The 22,433-nt window shown below is 40.9% G+C and overlaps 1 protein-coding gene across 1 annotated transcript in view; it reads right to left on the bottom strand.

The window, feature by feature from the left end:
* The window catches only part of b4galnt4a (beta-1,4-N-acetyl-galactosaminyl transferase 4a), a 497,908-nt gene that overhangs the window by 469,067 nt on the left and 6,408 nt on the right, over positions 1-22,433 (bottom strand). The gene's annotated exons all lie outside the window — the stretch shown is intronic.

Genomic DNA, 22,433 nt, shown 5'->3' with positions numbered 1-22,433 from the left:
GGTCATCGCTGGTGTGGCGGTAATAAGGTCATCACACACCAGAACAGATATGTCGCTGTTAGAAGATCCAGAGCAAATTCTAGTCCTTACATTACACATTAATTCAGTACGCTCCCTCTGTCAATTAAATGTTATTCTTGTCATTATAATCCAAATGTGCGCCGGCTGATCAACACAGTGTCAAGTTCCTTTTCAATGCGTCCCCAAAAACCTGAAGTCACCATCCAGTAGCAGCGGTGCGGCTTCCACAGGTAAAACAACATCAGATTGATCATTGCTTGTTCGCGCGACCTGTGCGCAGTCAAAAGAAAATGCCATGTTTGCTAACTTGGTTAACTATGTGATAAAATGAAACTGTTTTCAACACATCAACTGTTTTAGACTAAATAAAATGTTTTACCAAGCAAGATAACACGTTCAATTAGTACAGAGTGAATAAACAAAAACATTTTGGAGCGAACACGTGGTCATCACCAGACTGTCCATTTAAATAGAGTATCAAGTTGATTTTATCTATAACAGGGTTCATAGCATAATGGTTAGAATCACTGCTCTGGGATTTGAAGGGCCTGGGTTTGCCTACTGAAGGGGATATTTGACCATTGTCTTTCGTGTATAGTTTTTGACACCCCCTTCCTTTACCAACACACATACACCAGCGTGCGCACGCACAGTGTGTGCTTATTGTCATTTATGAGGTGTCTTAAAATAGCCGTTGGATTTGTTGGGGATCGTTGAGTGGCAAGGGACAGTGACGTGCGCACGTCTTGCTACTACGGAGGAGAGAACGTTGGAGACCAGCTCTCAAACTCTCAAGGAAGACGTTGTTGCCCTCATCCGTCAAGATTCACGCCATCCCTATGGTACAAATGCAAGCGATAAGTTGCACAAGTTGTAAAAGTTTCTCCTTTTCATGCTCCACTTTCTGGCATTTGAGAAGCTAAGACATTTGTCAAGCTGACAAACGACTTATGCTTATTCATATGCACACAGTACATTGCACACTATCAGTAGCACTTATATATGTTATGTTGCAAATCTGAGTACTCCCATCTGTTTTCATATTTATACTGCCATGTATAAATGTGGGAATGTATGCTCTTTTACTGGAGTTGGACAGCTGTGTACAGCATTACTAAGAACATTTGTAGCTAAAGGATTTAGAGCACCTATCCAATGGCAGTTTTGTAAATATTAATTCTTAAGTGTTTTGTACATGTCTAATGACTGTAATTTACAGGTGTTTCTCAGCACTTTGTCATTTACAGTGTTAGTATCAGGAGTTACCAAAATTGCTATTGATGAGCCACAGGGTCATGCAGGCTTTTTTGTTCAAGCCCAGTTCTACCACACCTGATTCTTCAACTCAGCTGTTCATCAAGACATAGTAGAAGTATAGTAGAATCAGGTGTGGTACAACTGGGCTTGAATAAAAAAGCCTGCATTTTTCTTTGATTTTACTAGGCAAGTCAGTTAAGAACAAATTATTATTTTCAATGACAGCCTAGGAACAATGGGTAAACTGAATAAGCCCATGCCTTATGCAAAATGATGATGTGTGGATACGGTCAATGCTTTGTTGCTATATATATATATATATATATATATATATATATATATATATATATATATATATATATATATATATATATATATATATATATATAAATAATATATATATATTTATATAAATAAATATATATATTTATATAAATAAATATATATATTTATATAAATAAATATATATATTTATATAAATAAATATATATTTATATAAATAAATATATATTTATATAAATAAATATATATATATATATATATTTATATAAATAAATATATAAATATATAAATAAATATATATATAATAAATAAATATATAAATAAATAAATAAATAAATATATATATTTATATATATATATATATATATATATATATATATATATATATAAATAAATAATCGGGTACCTCGCCACCTATGTCTTGCTCCCATGCAGTTTTTGTATTTGCAAAGGAAGGAGGATGTATGTTCTGTATTATATCTCATAGTCTGGAGATTGTGCCCTGCAGATAAGGGTTAAGATCTAAGCACCTCTCGACTGGACACTTACTAGGCTCAAGTGGAAATGAAGGGAAAACATTTTCAAAGCTGCAGGTATCTAAAAAAGTGGATATTGGGAATATTATGGTCAACCCTCAGAGTATAGAATGAGACGAATGTGTTATCAACAAATAGGTCTAAAAAAAAAAACTTAAAAAAAACTGACCGTTCATATGCCAGAACTGGAATGCCGTGTCAATCTGTGACGCTGGGAAGAGATGATTAGATGTTAATGGGGGGAAGCCGGTTGCTTGTTTAAGGCTAAAGTGATTTCGGAATTGGGAGCAGATTTTAAGGGAATTCTTAACAATGGGGTTCAACACATGGGTGCCAAGGTTCATGGGCATTGGGGAGCACAGGAGAGAGACCGGAGAAGTTGGAAGGCTTGATTGTAACTCCATGATGGCCCAAGTTGGACCATCCTTGTTTTGAAATGTAGAAACCCAATAAACACATTTAGATATATTTGCTGACCAGTAGTAGTGTAAAAAATTGGGAAGGCCCAGCCCGCCTGCGGGCTTAGGTCTCTCTAGATATACCTTTCTCATTCGTGGATTTGACGTATTCCAAATGAAGTTGGAAATGTAGCTGTCGAGTTGTTTGAACATCGACTTTGGCAGAAAAATGGGAATAATTTGGAATAAGTACAAAAACCTAGGTAGTACAGTCATCTGAACAAAATGAATGTGACCTGTTAATGAAATGGGAAGAGACGACCACCTTATGAAATCCTGCTTAGTGTGCTCCAGGAGTGTTTTGAAGTTATGTTTAAACAGAGCATTAATCTTACATCTAGACGTTCCGCTAGCGGAACACCTGCTCCAATATCCAATGATGGGCGTGGCGCGAAATACAAATTCCTCTAAAATCCGAAAACGTCCATTTTTCAAACATATGACTATTTTACAGCATTTTAAAGACAAGACTCTCGTTAATCTAACCACACTGTCCGATTTCAAAAAGGCTTTACAGCGAAAGCAAAACATTAGATTATGTCAGCAGAGTACCCAGCCAGAAATAATCAGACTACCCATTTTTCAAGCTAGCATATAATGTCACAAAAAACAAAACCACAGCTAAATGCAGCACTAACCTTTGATGATCTTCATCAGATGACAACCCTAGGACATTATGTTATACAATGCATGCATGTTTTGTTCAATCAAGTTCATATTTATATCAAAAACCAGCTTTTTTACATTAGCATGTGACGTTCAGAACTAGCATACCCCCCGCAAACCTCCGGTGAATTTACTAAATTACTCACGATAAACGTTCACAAAAACATAACAATTATTTTAAGAATTATAGATACAGAACTCCTTTATGCAATCGCGGTGTCCGATTTTAAAATAGCTTTTCGATGAAAGCACATTTTACAATATTCTCAGTAGATAGCCCAGCCATCACGGCTAGCTATTTAGACACCGACCAAGTTGAGCCCTGACCAAAAACAGATTTACTATTACAAAAGTTTCATTACCTTGGTTGTCTTCGTCAGAATGCACTCCCAGGACTGCTACTTCAATAACAAATGGTGGTTTGGTCCAAAATAATCCATCGTTATATCCAAATAGCAGCGTTTTGTTCGTGCGTTCCAGACACTATCCGAATGGTAAATAAGGGTCGTGCGCATGGCGCATTTCGTGACAAAAGATTTCTAAATATTTCATTACCGTACTTCGAAGCATGTCAACCGCTGTTTAAAATCAATTTTTATGCCATTTTTCTCGTAAAAAAGCGATAATATTCCGACCGGGAATCTGAGTTTCGGTAAATAGAGGGAAAAACACAAAGACGGGGGCGGCCAGTGCACGAGCCTAAGCCCACTGTCCCCTGATCGGCCACTTGACAAACGCGATAATGTGTTTCAGCCAGGGCTTTGAATTACGTCATTCAGCTTTTTCCCGGGCTCTGAGCGCCCATTGGAGCCGTGGGAAGTGTCACGTAAGAGCAGAGATCCTTTGTAATGGATAGAGATGATAAAGAAGGCCAAGAAATGGTCAGACAGGGTACTTCCTGTACAGAATCTTCTCAGGTTTTGGCCTGCCAAATGAGTTCTGTTATACTCACAGACACCATTCAAACAGTTTTAGAAACTTTAGAGTGTTTTCTATCCAAAGCTAATAATTATATGCATATTCTAGTTTCTGGGCAGGAGTAATAATCAGATTAAATCGGGTACGTTTTTTATCCAGCCGTGAAAATACTGCCCCCTAGCCATAACAGGTTAAAAGAGCATGTGACCTTTATCCCCAAGTAAAGCCCTGATGCTCCACCTTAAATGGGAAATTGGCATACCCAATTCCTTCTGCTAACTGATTAATGGGGAGAAGCACACTTTTTGTTAGGTTTAACTTATAACCAGAGTATGTCCCAAAATCTTGTAGCATGTCCAAGAGATACAGTAGTTCATCCTTTAAAAGTTGCAGCGTACTGCAGCACAGCTTGCGTGGTGCCACAGAATTTTATGGCACGTTATTTAAGTGTTAGCCATCGTAACCATTAAAGCTAGTTAGTGCTAGTTTGATCACCAGAGGGCATTTTTGAGGAGCATTGATAGCATTCAATAGCGGCTGTACTAGAGAAACCTTTTTTTGTAAGAACATGGGACTGATTTTAAGAAATGTTGCTTAATTCATTTGATTAATATTATGGTGTTTCTATTCCAAGAAAAATGTAAAACTCTCTGGGTTTCCGTTAGGATGGAATGGAAAATATGGTGCTGTACAACATGATGGTCGGGAGTAGGCTACAGTACTGTGCTATTTAGCTAAAGAATCCCTGTGTCGTGCGGGCATGCGGGTGACTGGGGATCAATTCTCCGATGGGTAGGAAGGAGTAGGCTGTTCTTGTAAATAAGAATTTGTTCTTAACTGAGTTGCCTGGTTAAATAAAGGTTACACTAAGAGCATAACATTTCTACACCATAATTGTAGTCTAACCAATACCCAAAAGGAGACTCAATGAAAATAAAAATCTCAATGATTTATCAAGTTCAGTCCCTATGCTTGTCTCAGAGCAGCGCGAAACGGTGCTAATATAGTTGTAGGCTATTGCTTCTAACTTCAATATGCTCTTTACAAAAATAAGACCTACACCACTTTTAACAGCACATTACTCAACACTAGTGAGACTCAGTTCACCAACGGTAGGCCTACAGTTTATCAAAAAATATGACGTGACTCTCTGCCAATAATTGGGGAGGCAGGTAGCCTAGTTGTTAGAGCATTGGACTAGTACCCGGAAGGTTGCAAGATTGAATCCCTGACCTGACAAGGAAAAAATCTGTCGGTCTGCCCCTGAACAAGGCACTGTTCCTAGGCCGTCATTGAAAATAAGAATTTGTTCATAACTGACTTCCCTAGTCAAATAAAGGTAAAATAAATAAAGAAAATCACATATGTATTATTATTATTTTTTTAATATAACTTTTATTTAGCTAGGCAAGTCAGTTATGAACAAATTCTTATTTACAATGACGGCCTACCGGGGAACAGTGGGTTAACTGCCTTGTTCAGGGGCAGAATGAAGATTTTTACCTTGTCAGATCGGGGATTCGATCCAGAAACCTTTCGGTTACTGGCCCAACACTCTAACCACTCTAACCACCAGGCTACCTGCTGCCCTGGCAGGTAGGATGGAAGATTCTAAATTGAAACCAAAGGCCACCTCATGGGTCTCCCGGTGGCAGCTGGCACGGGTATTGAACCTGCATCTGTAGCAACTCATTTTGCACTGCGGGAGCTCCCATCCACTCGGGAGCCCCCATCCACAAAGTATCAAAATACAGAGAGGTGTTGGTAAAGGTATTTGTCCTGCTAATACCCATAATGGGCTATTATAATATTGTACATGGTATCCAGGACAGGATAACCAAAACATGTATTTATTAAAGACGATCATATAGAATGTTGGTACTTATTTATTCTGATCCAAAGCCATGGATGAGTGAGTCACTCAGCTTTATGTAGGTGCTGGGCCATATGACTGTGCCATCATCTTGATAATATAAATAAATATACTCCAAACACATTAATTAAATAAGCAAATAGGAAAAGAAACCCAGTAAAATTCAACATTTGTATGAATGTAACTCTCTGTCAAACATCCTAACAAGCCAGAACACTGAAAATTGATGGACAAATGCTTGGTAATTAATACCCGTCCTGCAGAGTGTTCGCTCAGCTATACAACATGCAAACCTGTGCCATCCACCACCAACCACAAGGGGCGGACCAAGCAGTCAAATTGTAACGAATAATACACATGGTCCTTTGGGAGTATAAACTTGTATGTATTAAACATGCTTACAGTATGTTAGTAGGGTATCTTATTAAGGCATGGAAAGAGAGCTCAGCGGCTAGCATTAGGTAGCAACCAGGCTAATTATTTCCGTGCCACCTAGCACCGTGGCTGTACAGCCGCAGTTAAAGTTGAAGTCAAAAGTTTACATACACTTAGGTTGGAGTCATTAAAACAATTTTTCAACCCCTCCACAAATTTCTTGTTAACAAACTATAGTTTTTGCAAGTCAGTTAGGACATCTACTTTGTGCATGACACAATACATTTTTCCAACAATTGTTTACAAAAAGATTATTTCACTTATAATTCACTGTATCACAATTCCAGTGGGTGAAAAGTTTACATACACTAAGTTGACTGTGCCTTTAAACAGCTTGGAAAATTCCAGAAAATAATGTCATGGCTTTAGAAGCATCTGATAGGCTAATTGACATCATTTGAGTCAATTGGAGGTGTACCTGTGGATGTATTTCAAGGCCTACCTTCAAACTCAGTGTCTCTTTCCTTGACATCATGGGAAAATCAAAAGAAATCAGCCAAGACCTCAGAAAAAAAATGGTAAACCTCCACAAGTCTGGTTCATCCTTGGGAGCAATTTCCAAACACCTGAAGGTACCACGTTCATCTGTACAAACAATAGTTTGCAAGTATAAACACCATGGGACCACGCAGCCATCCTCAGGAAGAAGACGCATTCTGCTCAGGAAGAAGACGCATTCTGTCTCCTAGAGATGAACATACTTTGGTGCGAAAAGTGCAAATCAATGCCAGAACAACAGAAAAGGACCTTGTGAAGATGCTGGAGGAAACCGGTACAAAATCTATATCCACAGCAAAACGAGTCCTATATTGACATAACCTGAAAGGCAGCTCAGCAAGGAAGAAGCCACTGCTCAAAAACTGCCATAAAAAAGCCAGACTAAGGTTTGCATCTGCACATGGGGACAAAGATTGCACTTTTTGGAGAAATGTCCTCTGGTCAGATGAAACAAAAATAGAACTGTTTGGCCATAATGACCATTGTTATGTTTGGAGGAAAAAGGGTTAAGCTTGCAAGCGGAAGAACACCATCCCAACCGTGAAGCACGGGGGTGGCAGCATCATGTTGTGGGGGTGCTTTGCTGCAGGAGGGACTGGTGCACTTCACAAAATAGATGGCATCATTTGGCAGGAAAGTTATGTGGATATATTGAAGCAACATCTCAAGACATCAGTCAGGAAGTTAAAGCTTGGTCGCAAATGGGTCTTCCAACTGGACAATGACCCCAAGCATACTTCCAAAGTTGTGGCAAAATGGCTTAAGGACAACAAAGTCAAGGTATTGGAGTGGTCATCACAAAGCCCTGACCTCAATCCTATAGAACATTTGTGGGCAGAACTGAAAAAGTGTGTGCGAGCAAGGAGGCCTACAAACCTGACTCAGTTACACCAGCTCTACAAGGCGGAATGGGCCAAAATTCACCCACTATTTTGGGAAGCTTGTGGAAGGCTACCCGAAACGTTTGACCAAAGTTAAACAATTTAAAGGCAATGCTACCAAATACTAATTGAGTGTATGAAAACTTCTGACCCACTGGGAATGTGATGAAAGAAATAAAAGCTGAAAGAAATAATTCTCTCTACTATTATTCTGACATTTCACATTCTTAAAATAAAGTGATCCTAACTGATGTTATATTTTACTTAACATTACCACAACATTCTCAGCATTCACATTTCTAGTTCCTTAAAGCCTAAGAAAGCAGATTGGAATACATCCCAATTATGTTTCTCTCCAGATTTAATGACAATTTGCATTTGAAGGTTCTATTGTAGGCCCACTACAACGTGATTGACACACATGAGATTTCATAATGAACAAAAATATAAACACAACATGTAAAATGTTGGTCCCATGTTTCACAAGCTAAAATAAAAGATCCCAAAAAAATGGTCTTGTTTACATCCTTGTTAGTGAGCATTTCTCCTTTGACAAGATAATCCATCCACCTGACAGGGGTGGCATATCAAGAAGCTTATTAAACAACATGATCATTAGACAGGTGCACCTTGTGCTGGGGACAATAAAAGGACACTCTAAAATATGCAGTTTTGTCACACAACACAATGCCACAGATGTCTCAAGTTTTGAGGGAGTGTGCAATTGGCATGCTGACTGCAGGAATGTTCACCAGAGCTGTTGCCAGAGAATTGAATCATAATGTATCTACCATTATCCACATCCAATGACATTTTAGAGAACATGGCAGTACATCCAACCAGTCTCACAACAGCAGACCATGTGTAACCACGGGATCATCTGAGACCAGTCACCCGCTGATGAAACTTTGAGTTTGCACAACCGAAGAATTTCTGCACAAACTGTCAGAAACAGTCTCAGGGAAGCTCATCGTCCTCACCCATGTCTTGACCTGACTGCAGTTCGGCGTCTTAACCAACTTCATTGGGCGAATCCCGGTTTCAACTGTACCGGGCACAAGGCAGACAGCGTGTATAGCGTTGTGTGGGGGAGCGGTTTGCTGATGTCAATGTTATGAACAGAGTGCCCCATGGTGGCGGTGGGGTTATGGTATGGGCACTCATAAGCTATAAACAACAAACACGATTGCATTTTATCGATGGAAATTTGAATGCAAAGATATACCATGATGAGACCCTGAGGCCCATTGTTGTGCCATTCATCCGCCGCCATCGCCTCATGTTTCAGCATGATAATGCACGACCCCATGTCACAAGAATCTGTACACAATTCCTGGAAGCTGAAAATGTCCCAGTTCTTCCACGGCCTTCATACACACCAGGCATGTCACCCATTGAGCATGTTTGGGATGCTCTGGATTGACATGTACAACAGCATGTTCCAGTTTCCACTGATATCCAGCAACGTCGCACAACCATTGAAGAGGAGTGGGACAACATTCCACAGGCCACAATCAACAGTCTGATCTAATCTATGTGAAGGACATGTGTCGATCTGCATTAGGCATATGGTAGTCACACCAGATACTGAATAGTTTTCTGATCCACGCCCATACCTTTTAAGGTATCTGTGACCAACAGATACATATCTGTATTCCCAGTGATGGGAAATCCATAGATTAGGGCCTACATTTATTTATTTCAATTGACTGATTTCCTTATTGGAACTGTAACTCAGTAAAATCTTTGAAATTGTTGCATGTTGCGTTTATATTTTTATTCAGTGTAATTTAATTCAAAAGGTTATTTGAACAGCAAAGACTGGCGATTTGCTTTTTATTTTTTTTAAATTAAGCATTTTAATTAAAACCGGTTGGCATTTATTGTCATGATTCTTGCCCTGGAGGCAGTTCGGCAGAGTGGTCACTAGCTGGCACAGTCACAAATTCATAAAATTTGATTTTAAATCTAACACTAACCTTACCTTAACCACACTGCTAAACCAAATGTTTGTTTTCATGATTTTCTACCATATAGCCCATTTTTACTTTGTAGCTGGCCCATCTAGTGGAAATCGCTGAGTTCTGTATGTAAGGCGAGATTCATGACAATAAACATCAACCTGCCAATTTAACAGAATTTGGTGTACTGTGCAAAATGGTATATTCTTCAGATGAGCAACATTGTGGTCACTATGAATTCTAAAATAAACCTACCTACCGTTCACAAGTTGTTCTCCTGTGTGTGGCAGAACAAAGATTTTGCACGATGCAAGTTTCCTGGGTGGGCGTCATTTTTAACTGTGCGTACATACAAAATATACCCCAAACTGTTTGTGTGCCAGTTCAACTTAATGTGAGAATGTGCTCACCTCCCAGCAAACTTTAGACCATTCATATGCACATCTTCTAGTGGTTGAAATATTGTACTGGAAGCTGGCAAGTAAGTATTTGTGCAAATGCGAGCCCGTGTGGCTCAGTTGGTAGAGCATGGTGTTTGCAACGCCAGGGTTGTGGGTTCGATTCCCACGGTGGAACAGTACGAAAAAGAAAAAATTTTTTTTTTTTAAATGTAAGAAATGTATGCATTCACTACTGTAAGTCGCTCTGGATAAGAGCGTCTGCTAAATGACTAAAATGTAAATGTAATGATGAAAAGCTTATTAAAACATCAAAACAAAAAACAGGAAAACATATAAAAAGAACGCAGTAATTTTCCATTAGTGAGAAGAGCGAAAATCTGTGCTTTATTTTTAGACTAAATTATTAGACATAGGAATATTTTTCCTCTTTATTTTATTTTCATTGCATTGCAGAATAAATTCCTCCCCTTTTCTGTCCGTGATGGGTTCATATTGTCAAAGTAGCCACAGGCTACAACAAATTACAGTGCGCATATCTCATTTAGTTGGACATAGTAGCCTAGTAAATAGATAGGCTAGGTATTTCAAGTTTTGCTGTATGTAATCCCATAGGTAGCACAGTTTATAACATCACCTACAGTCGAATTTAACAGGTGAACATGCAGACAGTTGATCTTTTACTTTGAAGTAGCCTACTGTAATTTCATTTTTTTTCAGTATCCTACAGTAGATATAGTGTTCGGAATTCGCTATGCATTTTTTGTTTGAAAAAGTCATTGCAAAAGATTAAAACATTCTGCCCACACCTCTAAAGAAATACTAATCAAATTTGCCATTCTGCTTTCTTTTAGAAACTGACATGGCCAAGTTCCAACATTTCTAAATCATACAGCAAATCAGGGTTTTTGTTACCATGAAAGGTGAGTGGAGGGCGTTTTCCAGGCAGGGTTGTAAGCACCTGTTCATGTATGGTTGGAATCTCGCTGCATTTCTAAATGATCTGCAATCTGTTCAACTAAACCGACCAACCGGGTTCACTTGTGACTTGCGTTTGGCATTGGCTAACACACTTACAAATCACAAACTGCTCCCTTCAGAGTAGTATAATTTAACTTGGCTTGCCTTGAACATCTTTCTGATTTTCAAATGGCTCATCTATTGTAGCACTGTGGTTTCTGGTAACACATAACAATAAGAAACCACCTACTAGTGCCACATGGAAACATTGAAATTGGTTTGGAGAGTGAGTTTAGCAGTTCAGAGTCTAAAGACAATTGTTGCTACAGCAGATGCACAATAACAGCAACCGAAATAATGAATAACGCAGCGTGTTAGCCTCTGTGTGTGTTAGCGTGCATGCGTGTAAGTGTGTGTTAGTGTGTGTACTAGTGTTTGTGTGTCAACATGTGTTATCATGTGTGCGTGTGTTAGCATGCGTTAGCAAGAGAATTTCTATGGTGTGTACGACCGTGACAACCGCCGCGGCTAAATTTAGAGAGGTGACATCGGAGTGCATGGTTGCCATGACAGCAGCGAGGCCTGTGGGTATTGACGAGGCAAGAGAACAACAATGCAGATACAACTCATTAGATATCTGTATCTCTGTGTGTGTGTGTGTATGTGTATGTGTATGTGTATGTGTGTGTGTGTGTGTGCGTGTATACACATTACATGGACTAAGCCAGTCATATCTGCTTCAGTTTTCACCTGCACCACCATTGTGTTTCAATGTCAAATACTGTTTTCATGAGACTCTAGTATGCTGTATATGTATTTTTGTTTTTTATTGCAAAACGGTTTCCCACGGTGTGCCCTTTTGAACATGAGCCTGCTTTGTCTCATGACGAAAATGAACATGTTCTCTACTAGTTCTAGAATTCAGATTCAGATTGCTTTTCCTCCAATCAGGAGGTCTGGTTCAGCTAAGGAATGTTTGGGCATTCTATAACACTACGCCCTCTTCCATATGTCATCTCCCTGGGCAACCCAGCAGCCAATCTGTCCGGACTTCTGGGACTTCCTGTTACTGCCTTTCTGTCCCCCAGAGGTGTGATGTCAAGCTGGTCGAGTGGTGAGTGTGTACAACACAGGAAAAACCACTATACAATTGTGCAAGTGTGTGTGTGTGTGTGTGTGTGTGTGTGTGTGGGGGTGTGCATATTCCCGTCTGTGTACTGTGTACACTTTCTCGCATGTGTGTGCAATTGTGGTCAATCAAAAGAGCTCTCTATTCCCCAGACATCTCTCTCAGCCTGCCCAGCTCCATCCTCCTCCATCCAGCCCTCAATGGACCTGTTGATGGGGAACAGGGTGTCTGTTGTGCTGCTGGCTGACACGTCCCTCATCTAAAATGCACTGCTGCCTGCCGACCAACACTCTTCCTCATTCAAATTCAGACTAAATAAACTCTGTTCCAAAAATCCACCGACTCCACGAACTTCAACCAAACCTAACCCCCCCCCCGAAAAAAAAACGTAAATCACGTTTCACCTCATTTGTCCAGTCCGTATCATATCATTTTATTCAAAATACAACCGCACACACACACACACACACACACACATGTTGTTCGGAGTTCAGTTGTTCTCGAGCGACCAGAGGCTGATACAAAACCACCATCGATCAGTCCTTTAACTGCCTAAGCTACCACCACAGTACATGAGTGAGTGCTTTTAAAGCAGGAATCTGTGCACGTGTGTGTGTCTCCCTGCCTGCTTGCCTGCATGCAAACACATACAGTGCATTCAGAAAGGACTCAGACCCATTGACTTTTTCTACATTGTTGTTACGTTACAGCCGTATTCTAAAATGTATTAAAAAAAAAAAAATAATAATAATAATCTAATCAATCTACACACAATACACCATTATGACAAAGCAAAAACAGGTTTTTAGACATTTTTGCAAATGTATTTAAAATAAAAAGCTTAAAATATCACATTTACATTAGTATTCAAGTCTTCTTGGGTATGACACTACAAGCTTGGTACACCTGTATTTGGGGATGTCCTCCCATTCTTCTCTGCAGATCCTCTCAAGCTCTGTCAGGTTGGATGGGGCGCGTTGTTGCACAGCTATTTTCAGGCCTCTCAAGAGATGTTCGATTGGGTTCAAGACCAGGCTCTGGCTGGGCAACTCAAGGACAATCAGAGACTTGTCCCGAAGCCACTCCTCCGTTGTCTTGGCTGTGTGCTAAGGGTCGTTGTCCTGTTGGAAGGTGAAACTTCGCCCAGTCTGAGGTCCTGAGCGCTCTGGAGCAAGTTTTCATCAAGGATCTCTCTGTACTTACAGTAGTTCCGTTCATCTTTCCCTCGATCCTGACTAGTCTGCCGCTTAAAAACATCCCCACAGCATGATGCTGCTAACACCATCCTTCATCGTAGCGATGGAGCAAAATTTCCTCCAGACGTGACGCTTGGCATTCACACTTTTTGGTACCCTTCCCCAGATGTGTGCCTCGACACAATCCTGTCTCAGAGCTCTATGGACAATTCTTTGTCCTCATGGCTTGGTTTTTGCTCTGACATGCACTGTCAACTGTGGTACCTTACATAAACAGGTGTGTGCCTTTCCAAATCATGTCCAGTCAATTGAATTTACCACAGGTGGACTCCAATCAAGTTGTAGAAACACCTCAAGGATGATCACTGGAAACAGGATGCACCTGAGCTCAATTTCGAGTCCCATAGCAAAGGGTATGAAAACTTATGTAAATAAGGTGTTTCTGTTTTTATTTTTAATACATTTCTAAAAACCTGTTTTTGCATTGTCATTATGGGGTATTGTGTGTAGATTTGATGAGGATTCGTATTTATTTAATCAATTTTAGAATAAGGCTGTAACATAATAAAATGTGGAAAAAGTCAAGGGGTCTGAATACGTTTCGAATGCCATATGTAGGCGAGTAGTAAACCATACACAGCAGCACACAGGGATTGATCTATGCAAAACATGCTAGGAGATGACATCAGTGTGTGCAGTGTACACTCTCCGTATGATCATGGTACAGGCTAAATAAGGAACTACTCACATATACTGTAGCTCTTAGAAATGATAAGATCGCATTACAATTAATGGTGAATAGCGGTGACTTATCCATTATACTAGGGTTGTCACAATACTATCGATATTATGGCAAGGAAACAAAACACGAGGCAAACCTTTTGGAAACAAACAACCTTTTGTTGACACCCTGATTTTGTCACATTTGTTTTAGTTTTTAAAGCTATAGCACACACTATTTTACATGCAGGTTTCTACAGGACTATACAGTGGAGTCTGCTTCTTGTTTTTCTTTTTGCCATGGGAAAGTATCGTGATACTGTTACCGTGACAACCCTGGCTCATTCTACATCAAATGCTTGAAGACATGATGAAAAATGTGATAGGAACACAAGCATTTAATCGAGTGGACCAATAGTTACAGACAATGGGCTCTATTTTCAGCTGGCGTTAAGCAATTGTCAAACGCAGGCTTGTTTGCAATTTTGACCTGTTAAAGCTTTTCTATTTTCAAACCCTAGTGCCAGTATTGGTAATTTACCTGTCTCGACACAATAATCACAAATGAGTTCGCTTGCAGTTGGTTATGGAATGGATTTTTACAGCGGAAGTGCAGCTTATCCAGCTGTGACGCACAGTAGCCACATGCACATGGCACAAGAAATGTGCTTTTTGTGCCCGTAAACCTTGTATTTAGAAACATAACTAATGTTTTTTCCCCCATTTTGTTTAATTTCATTAAAAACCAAGCATAGCCTCCCATCCTCTCAATGAAGGCAGTTTTTTTGTCATACCCGATGCATTCGCCAAGTAATCAACTCTATTGATAAAGGGTTTCGTGAGACCGCTTTGAAATAAATCTTAAATCACCAAAGGTCCATTAAAAGATCAAGCTTAGCAGCAAGAAAACAGTGAACGGATATCCCCTTTTTATCTATGTAGGTTATTACATTATTTTAGCCAGCTCCTGTTATTATTTTTACTGCAGTGCATCTCCTCCTCATGGACTGTACCAGATTTGCCAGTTCTTGCTGTGAGATGTTACCCCACTCTTCCACCAAGGCACCTGCAAGTTCCCAGACATTTCTGGGGGGAACGGCCCTAGCCCTCACCCTACGATCCCACAGGTCCCAGATGTGCTCAATGAGATTGAGATCCGGGCTCTTCGCTGGCCATGGCAGAACACTGACATTCCTGTCTTGCAGGAAATCACACACAGAACGAGCAATATGGCTGGTGGCATTGTCATGCTGGAGGGTCATGTCAGGATGAGCCTGCAGGAAAGATACCACATGAAGGAGGAGGATATCTTCCCTGTAACGCACAGCGTTGAGATTGCCTGCAATGACAACAAGCTCAGTCCGATGATGCTGTGACACACCACCCCAGACCATGACGGACCCTCCACCTCCAAATCGATCCCGCTCCAGAGTACAGGCCTCGGTGTAACGCTCATTCCTTCGACGATAATCGCGAATCCGACCATCACCCCTGGTGAGACAAAACCACGACTCGTCAGTGAAGAGCACTTTTAGCCAGTCCTGTGGGTCCAGCAACGGTGGGTTTGTGCCCATAGGTGACATTGTTGCCGGTGATGTCTGTTGAGGACCTGCCTTTCAACAGGCCTACAAGCCCTCATTCCAGCCGCTCTCAGCCTATTGCGGACAGTCTGAGCACTGATGGAGGGATTGTGCGTTCCTGGTGTAACTCGGGCAGTTGTTGTTGCCATCCTGTACTTGTCCCGCAGGTGGGATGTTTGGATGTACCGATCCTGTGCAGGCGTTGTTACATGTGGTCTGCCACTGCGAGGACGATCAGCTGTCCGTCCTGTCTCCCTGTAGCGCTGTCTTAGGCGTCTCACAGTACGGACATTGCAATTTATTGCCCTGGCCACATCTGCAGTCCTCATGCCTCCTTGCAGCATGCCTAAGGCATGTTCACACAGAAGAGCAGGGACCCTGGGCATCTTTCTTTGGTGTTTTTCCAGAGTCAGTAGAAAGGCCTCTTTAGTGTCCTAAGTTTTCATAACTGTAACCTTAATTGCCTGTAAGCTATTAGTGTCTTAATGACCGTTCCACAGGTGCATGTTCATTCATTGTTTATGGTTCATTGAACAAGCATGGGAAACAGTGTTTAAACCCTTTACAATGAAGATCTGTGAAATTATTTGGATCATTGAACAAGCATGGGAAACAGTGTTTAAACCCTTTACAATGAAGATCTGTGAAATTATTTGGATTTTTACGAATTATCTTTGAAAGACAGGGTCCTGAAAAAGGGCCGTTTCTTTTTTTTGTGAATTTATTTGAAAACATTTTAAGTTATTTTCCTGTAACAATTCCTTGTTTTCTGTTTCGTTTGATTAAAAAACAAGCCCTTATAGTAGGTTACCCTCACCCTACTATAATGCATCTGGTTTCTTTCTAATCCTGGCAATGCATTAGCCAAGGAGCCTGTCCATAAAAGATTTCTAAATGGTCTACTCGTGAGGCTTTTGCCGACATGCTTATGGATTATTCACAATTCACATAGGCCTACCTGCAGTGCATACTCCATTCGGCATGTATCCATCCCCATTTCCAAAGAGCGCCTCTTGTCTGTTTACCAAAGATGCCCTCATCCAAACATAGGCTATTCACATTTCTCAGTCCGATAACACCATATAAACTACATCTTTCTTATTACGAACGTGCCTCACAAATACAATACAATTTACGGGAGCCTAGTATTTGTGATGCAAATAAAAGGCCTATACTCATTGAAGCCAATTACAACAATGTTGACTGTCAACGCTCCAAAAATATTGAGCCAACACTGGATGTTTTTTTTTTTTTTTACTGCTGCTATCACTCGTTACTGTAGCCTATGCTATTTAATAAACTGTAGAATCAATCCACAATGCACTAGGATGACAATATTCCATGCCCCCAGCTGAATTGGAGTTGATGACAACGCAAAGACCATCAATAACCTACAGAACTTAAGAAAAATGCATGCAGTATTAAGCCATGGAACTTGTTGATTGGCCAGTGAGTGGCCAAGCCCTCGTCACACCTACAACTTGTTAATTCATCAAAACCTATCCCTTTCGCACTGCCGCCAGCTATTGCGGCTATGAAAATAACCACTGTGAAAATATTTCTGACCCACCCCAGACCTATAGCACTACCACCAGCGCTTAGACTTACCATTGCGTTAAGTTTGTTAAAATAGAGCCCAATGAGTCATTAAAAAAATTGTTGGTTACTAAATCCGGCGAGAACTAGGACCATAAAAAAATGGCTAGCTGAAGCATGTCTGAGCGGTTGGCTGGATATGCCCACAACCGCTATATACTTAATGCTGATTGGTTTTGGTTCTACCCACCATAGTGCTGTCCAGTTAGAACGTGATGTTGAGGCCCATTACTGCACGCTTTGTCACCCCCACCTACAGATGTTGTGTATACTTGTGTGGCTCCAAAAAATTTAGAAACAATGCAAACATGAAGATCAATTTCCAAGACGATATATAATTACATATACAATATAACAAGATGCAGATGAGCAATGTGGCATGATATAAACATATGAATGAATGCACTGGAAATACAGGAATATTGATGTAAATGTAAACATACTGCCCGAGAGAGAGTGAGAACTGATCCTGGGGCTATTAAGATTTAAGGCCCTCTCTGGCCTGGCCATAGATCTTGTCTGAGGCAATTAGTTACTGTGCATGTGCGAGAGCATGAGAAAGGCAATAGTGCCCCCTAATACAGCAGTATCTAAGGCTTTACCTTGCAATGGTAGCAGGCAATCAATATAAACATTGCTAATAAAATAGTAGTGAGTAGGCTAGTCGCACTTAAAACACACCTGTAGCAATAAATAACAATATGAACTAAATGAGATCGCATGTACAGAGTACACTAATCCTTGATATTGACTTTCAGTTCCATTACATTACACATAAGAGTCATTGGACGAAGGCGTCTTCTGTAGGGGGAGTTTTGTTAAAAGCCGCAATGTTCAGTCAGAGCATTTAAACACATCGTTTGCGGTACGGTTTTGGAAGCATAAGGACCTTGTCTTTCATATCTGTGAGAAATCACTAAAAAAATGAAAGGTTCAATTGATACATACCTTTAGAGGGTTAGGGTTCGCACACAGCCATATTTCCATGTTACAGCACTTGTTCACATGCTAATTAGCTATCTGCGTCTCCAAACACCTGTGTCTAAACGGAAGACAGATTGTCACAAAAAAATACTGTCGGCTGCAACTGTGTTAAAACCGGTTAAAACAGTTTACAGGAAGTGTGTATTTTGAATTTGTTAAATTATTTTGATGCGATATGAAAGTAAAGGGATTTATGTTTCTAGAACGGGACCGCAATTGAAAAACAATTCACATTTAGATTGAGTATTTGGCTGTTTTGTCTTCCATAGACAATTTGCCCTTTAAACAGAACATGTAAGATCCTTGGACTAAGGAGTAACTAAGAGTACGCACTAACAGACAATTCTAGAATTAGCTCAGAGCTAGCAAACAACCCTTGAAACTTCTTACTTACAAACCTAAAGCCTGGCAAAGCAGGAGACTGAAGGTCGACTAGGTCTGGGGACAGCGCACCTAGGACGCTTGAAGGCTGGGAGTCTGGTGCTGGTAACATCGGGCCTGATAGAGAGAATGACTCTGTGCCTGGCAGGGAAACTGACTCTGGAACTTACAGGGATACTGACTCTGGGCCTGAGAGGGAAACTGGTGCTGGAACTGACAGGAAAAACAATTGAGTGCTAGGAGAGCAATAGAGCTTTGGGCCTACTAGAGGAAAGGTAACTCTGAGCCCAGACAGGCAGGAGCCTGATTACCCACCAGAGGGCCGACTAGTGCTGGAGACAGCAGACCTAGTACAGCTGGAGACTGAGGACCTAGTGCTAGGGACTGAGAGCCGAAGAGGGCTAAGGATTGAGAGCCTAGCACAGGTAACGTGTGGCCTAGCAGGGCAGGAGGCTCTAAGTCTGGCGGGCTAGGCAACTGCCTACCACCTAAGGCAGGAGGCTGCGATCTGAGCAGGGCAGGAGACTGCAGACCCGCTGGGCAGCTAACTTAGGGCCTAGTAGGGCAGGAGGCCCTAAACCTGGCAGACTAGGCAACTGCCTACCAACTAAGGCAGGGGGCTGTGATCTGAGAAGGGCAGGAGACTGCAGACCTGCAAATGAATGTAGGGCCTAGCTGGGTAGGATACTTAGAGGCTGCTAGTGCAGGGGACTGTGGACTGGGGTCCTAGTACTAAGACAGCAGTCCAGGGGCCTAAGCCAGAAGTGTGAGCCTGCAACTAGGGCCAGAGACTAAGGGCCTGGTATATCCATAAACTTGGAGCCTACTGGGGGAGCAGGAGTCTGTGCCAGAAGCTGGCAGGGGTGGAGACATGGCTTAAGGTTCCAGGGTAGCAGACAGTCAAACCTCGGGCAGACGAGCATCTGCCTCGACCAATAGGGGATCCTCACAGGGAATAGAGGATGGCAGCCAGAACAACGGCAGCCAGAACAGGCCCCGTGTCAGCAGCTGGCTGTGGCTCCACATCTGAAGCAGAAGCCTCCTTAACTATGGCTAGTCGAGGCTCTGGCTGAAGGGGGTGCAGACTTTGGTGTCGTGGACTGTGCACTGCGGAATTGTGTCGATCTGCTGGTGAGCTAGGCTGCTCTGGGGGCTTGCCCGGGTGGGCCTAGATGGATGTCGGTCAGGAGAGCAGCTGGGCCACCTCGGGGGGGAGTGGCGCTCCCAACGCTCTGGTAAATACAACGTAGGTTTCAGCCAGGGGAACCTGGAGTGATGTAGTTCTGGTGAGTAGCTGGGCCACCTCAGGATGTAATGAAATTCCCAATGATCTCGTGGAGGCAGCGAAAGCTCAGGCCGGGGGGCCCTTGGGTAGTGTCTTTCAGGGGAGTAGCAATGCAAAATCCATTACGTACCTACAGTATTTTAGGAAACGTTTTTGTAAAACATGCATCTTACACTGCAGAGCTAACTTTCCTAACCTGTGCACCTGCACATTGACTCTGTACCGGTACCCCCTGTATATAGCCTCGCTACTGTCCCCGTGTGGCTCAGTTGGTAGAGCACGGTGTTTGCAACGCCAGGGTTGTGGGTTCGATTCCCACGGGGGACCAATACAATTATTATTTATTTTTTTAAATGTATGCATTCACTACTGTAAGTCGTTCTGGATAAGAGCGTCTGCTAAAATGAAGAAAAAAAATGTACTGTTATTTTACTGCTGCTCTTTAACTATTTGTTATTTTTATTTTTTACTTATCTATTTTTTACTTAACACTTATTTTTCTTAAAACTGCATTGTTGGTTAAGGGCTTGTAAGTAAGCATTTCACTGTAAGGTCATATTCGGCATCTGACAAATAACATTGGATGTGATTTCATCAAGGTTTAATATGGTCTAATTGGTTTCTCTTTTTATATTGTCAATTTCCCTTTTCAGTGTTGTGATATTTGTGACATCCATAACAATTGTGTATGTGATGGATCATATGAGCTGCATTTACACAGACAGCCCAATTCTGATATTTTTTCCATTCATTTGTGTTTTGACCAATCACATCAGATCTTTTCACATCAGATCTTTTTCAGAGCTGATCTGACTGGTCAAAAGACCAATTAGTGGAAAAAATATCATAACTGTGCTGCCTGTGTAAACGCAGCCAACTTAGCTTCAAAAGTATGTAAATTCACCACATTTTGTGTGCTTGTTCTGAGACGTATTCTTTAGACTTTTAGAGAAGCAATTGTTGATATCTTGAAAAGTATGTGATATCATAGAAAATATATGCAGAAATGCATTTCTCAAACATGGCAGTAGTGTTGTTTAGATAAAACGATGAAAAGATTTGTTTCTGTGTTTTAGACATTCATAATGGAGGGAGTAACATCCATAACGGTCATTTTTCCTCTCCAAAGTAATAATGAAAATGACAGTCTTTTCAAAATTATCGTTTTTGTTTTGAGCCAAGCCTTTCCTTCGAAATGGCTATGTTTTACCTTAAGACTCACAAACTTACAGAGTTTCACGAATAAGTTCAGTTTCCCAAAAAAGCTGAGGAGTATTTCTGTCTGTAATAAAGCCTTTTTGTGGGGGAAAACACATTCTGATTGGTTGGTTGGACCTGGCTCTCAAGTGGGTGGGCCTATGTCCTCCCAGGCCCACCTATTTCTGCGCCCCTGCCCAGTCATGTGAAATCCATAGATTAGGGCCTAATTTATTCATTTCAATTGACTGATTTCCTTATATGAACTGTAACATTTTGTTGCATGTTGCGTTTATATTTTTGTTCAGTATAGTTTGTGATTTTGTGTGCTAATGTCACATCCGTAATGCTGGAATTGCCCTATTCTATCCTCAATAGGACTTCATGGATAAATAAAGGTTAAATACAAAGTGAAAAAAATTATAATCCCAATTCCGTATTTAATGTAGGATAATGAGAAGAAACTTGACCACCCCGGATAATTACGTTAGAAATGTATCATTTTCAACAGATAAAATTTGAAGTTGACTAGGTAACAGTTGTTTGGCATAGCTGGGTATTTGATTTGTTTAGCCAAAATGAATCTAAGGCACAAGCTGAAATTGGGTTTTACATCAACATGTGCTTTCCTAGACAGCTAGAATTGTCCCAGGTTAATAATGGACTTAACACAAGCACGGAGAGAAAAAAATGACCAACAAACTCAAAAAGCACAACCCATAATTTTCATCCAACAGATAAGAATATTAAAACACTTTTTAGAGTCCTTGTTTTGCATATTCTTGATTATTACACTAATAAAGCCTTGGACTATGAAGGACATTTTGTCCATTGGGGTGGGTTAGGTGGACTGCTGACCTGTTGGACGACTTTAAGTGTGTGTGTGTGTGTGTGTGTGTGTGTGTGTGTGTGTGTGTGTGAGAGAGAGAGAGACATTTGTCTCGACATGTATAGGCTACAACATTTGGACATGTTTCAGATACACTAATGTACGGTGCTTTCAGAAAGTAGTCACATCTCTTGACTTTTTCCACATTTTGTTGTGTTACAAGGTAGGGCTAATATTTAATTGTCATTTTTTTTGTCAACGTGCTACACAAAATACTCTAATGTCAAATTAGAAGAAAAAAAAAATTCACCCGCCTGAGTCCATACATGTTAGAATCACCTTTGGCAGTGATTACACCTGTGAGTCTTTCTGGGTAAGTCTCTAAGAGCTTG

This window comes from Salmo salar, chromosome ssa10, assembly GCF_905237065.1.
Source record: "Salmo salar chromosome ssa10, Ssal_v3.1, whole genome shotgun sequence".
Taxonomy (NCBI): Eukaryota; Metazoa; Chordata; class Actinopteri; order Salmoniformes; family Salmonidae; genus Salmo; species Salmo salar.
The sequence above is the reverse complement of the archived record's forward strand: the minus strand, read 5'-3'. Positions and strand labels throughout refer to the sequence as shown.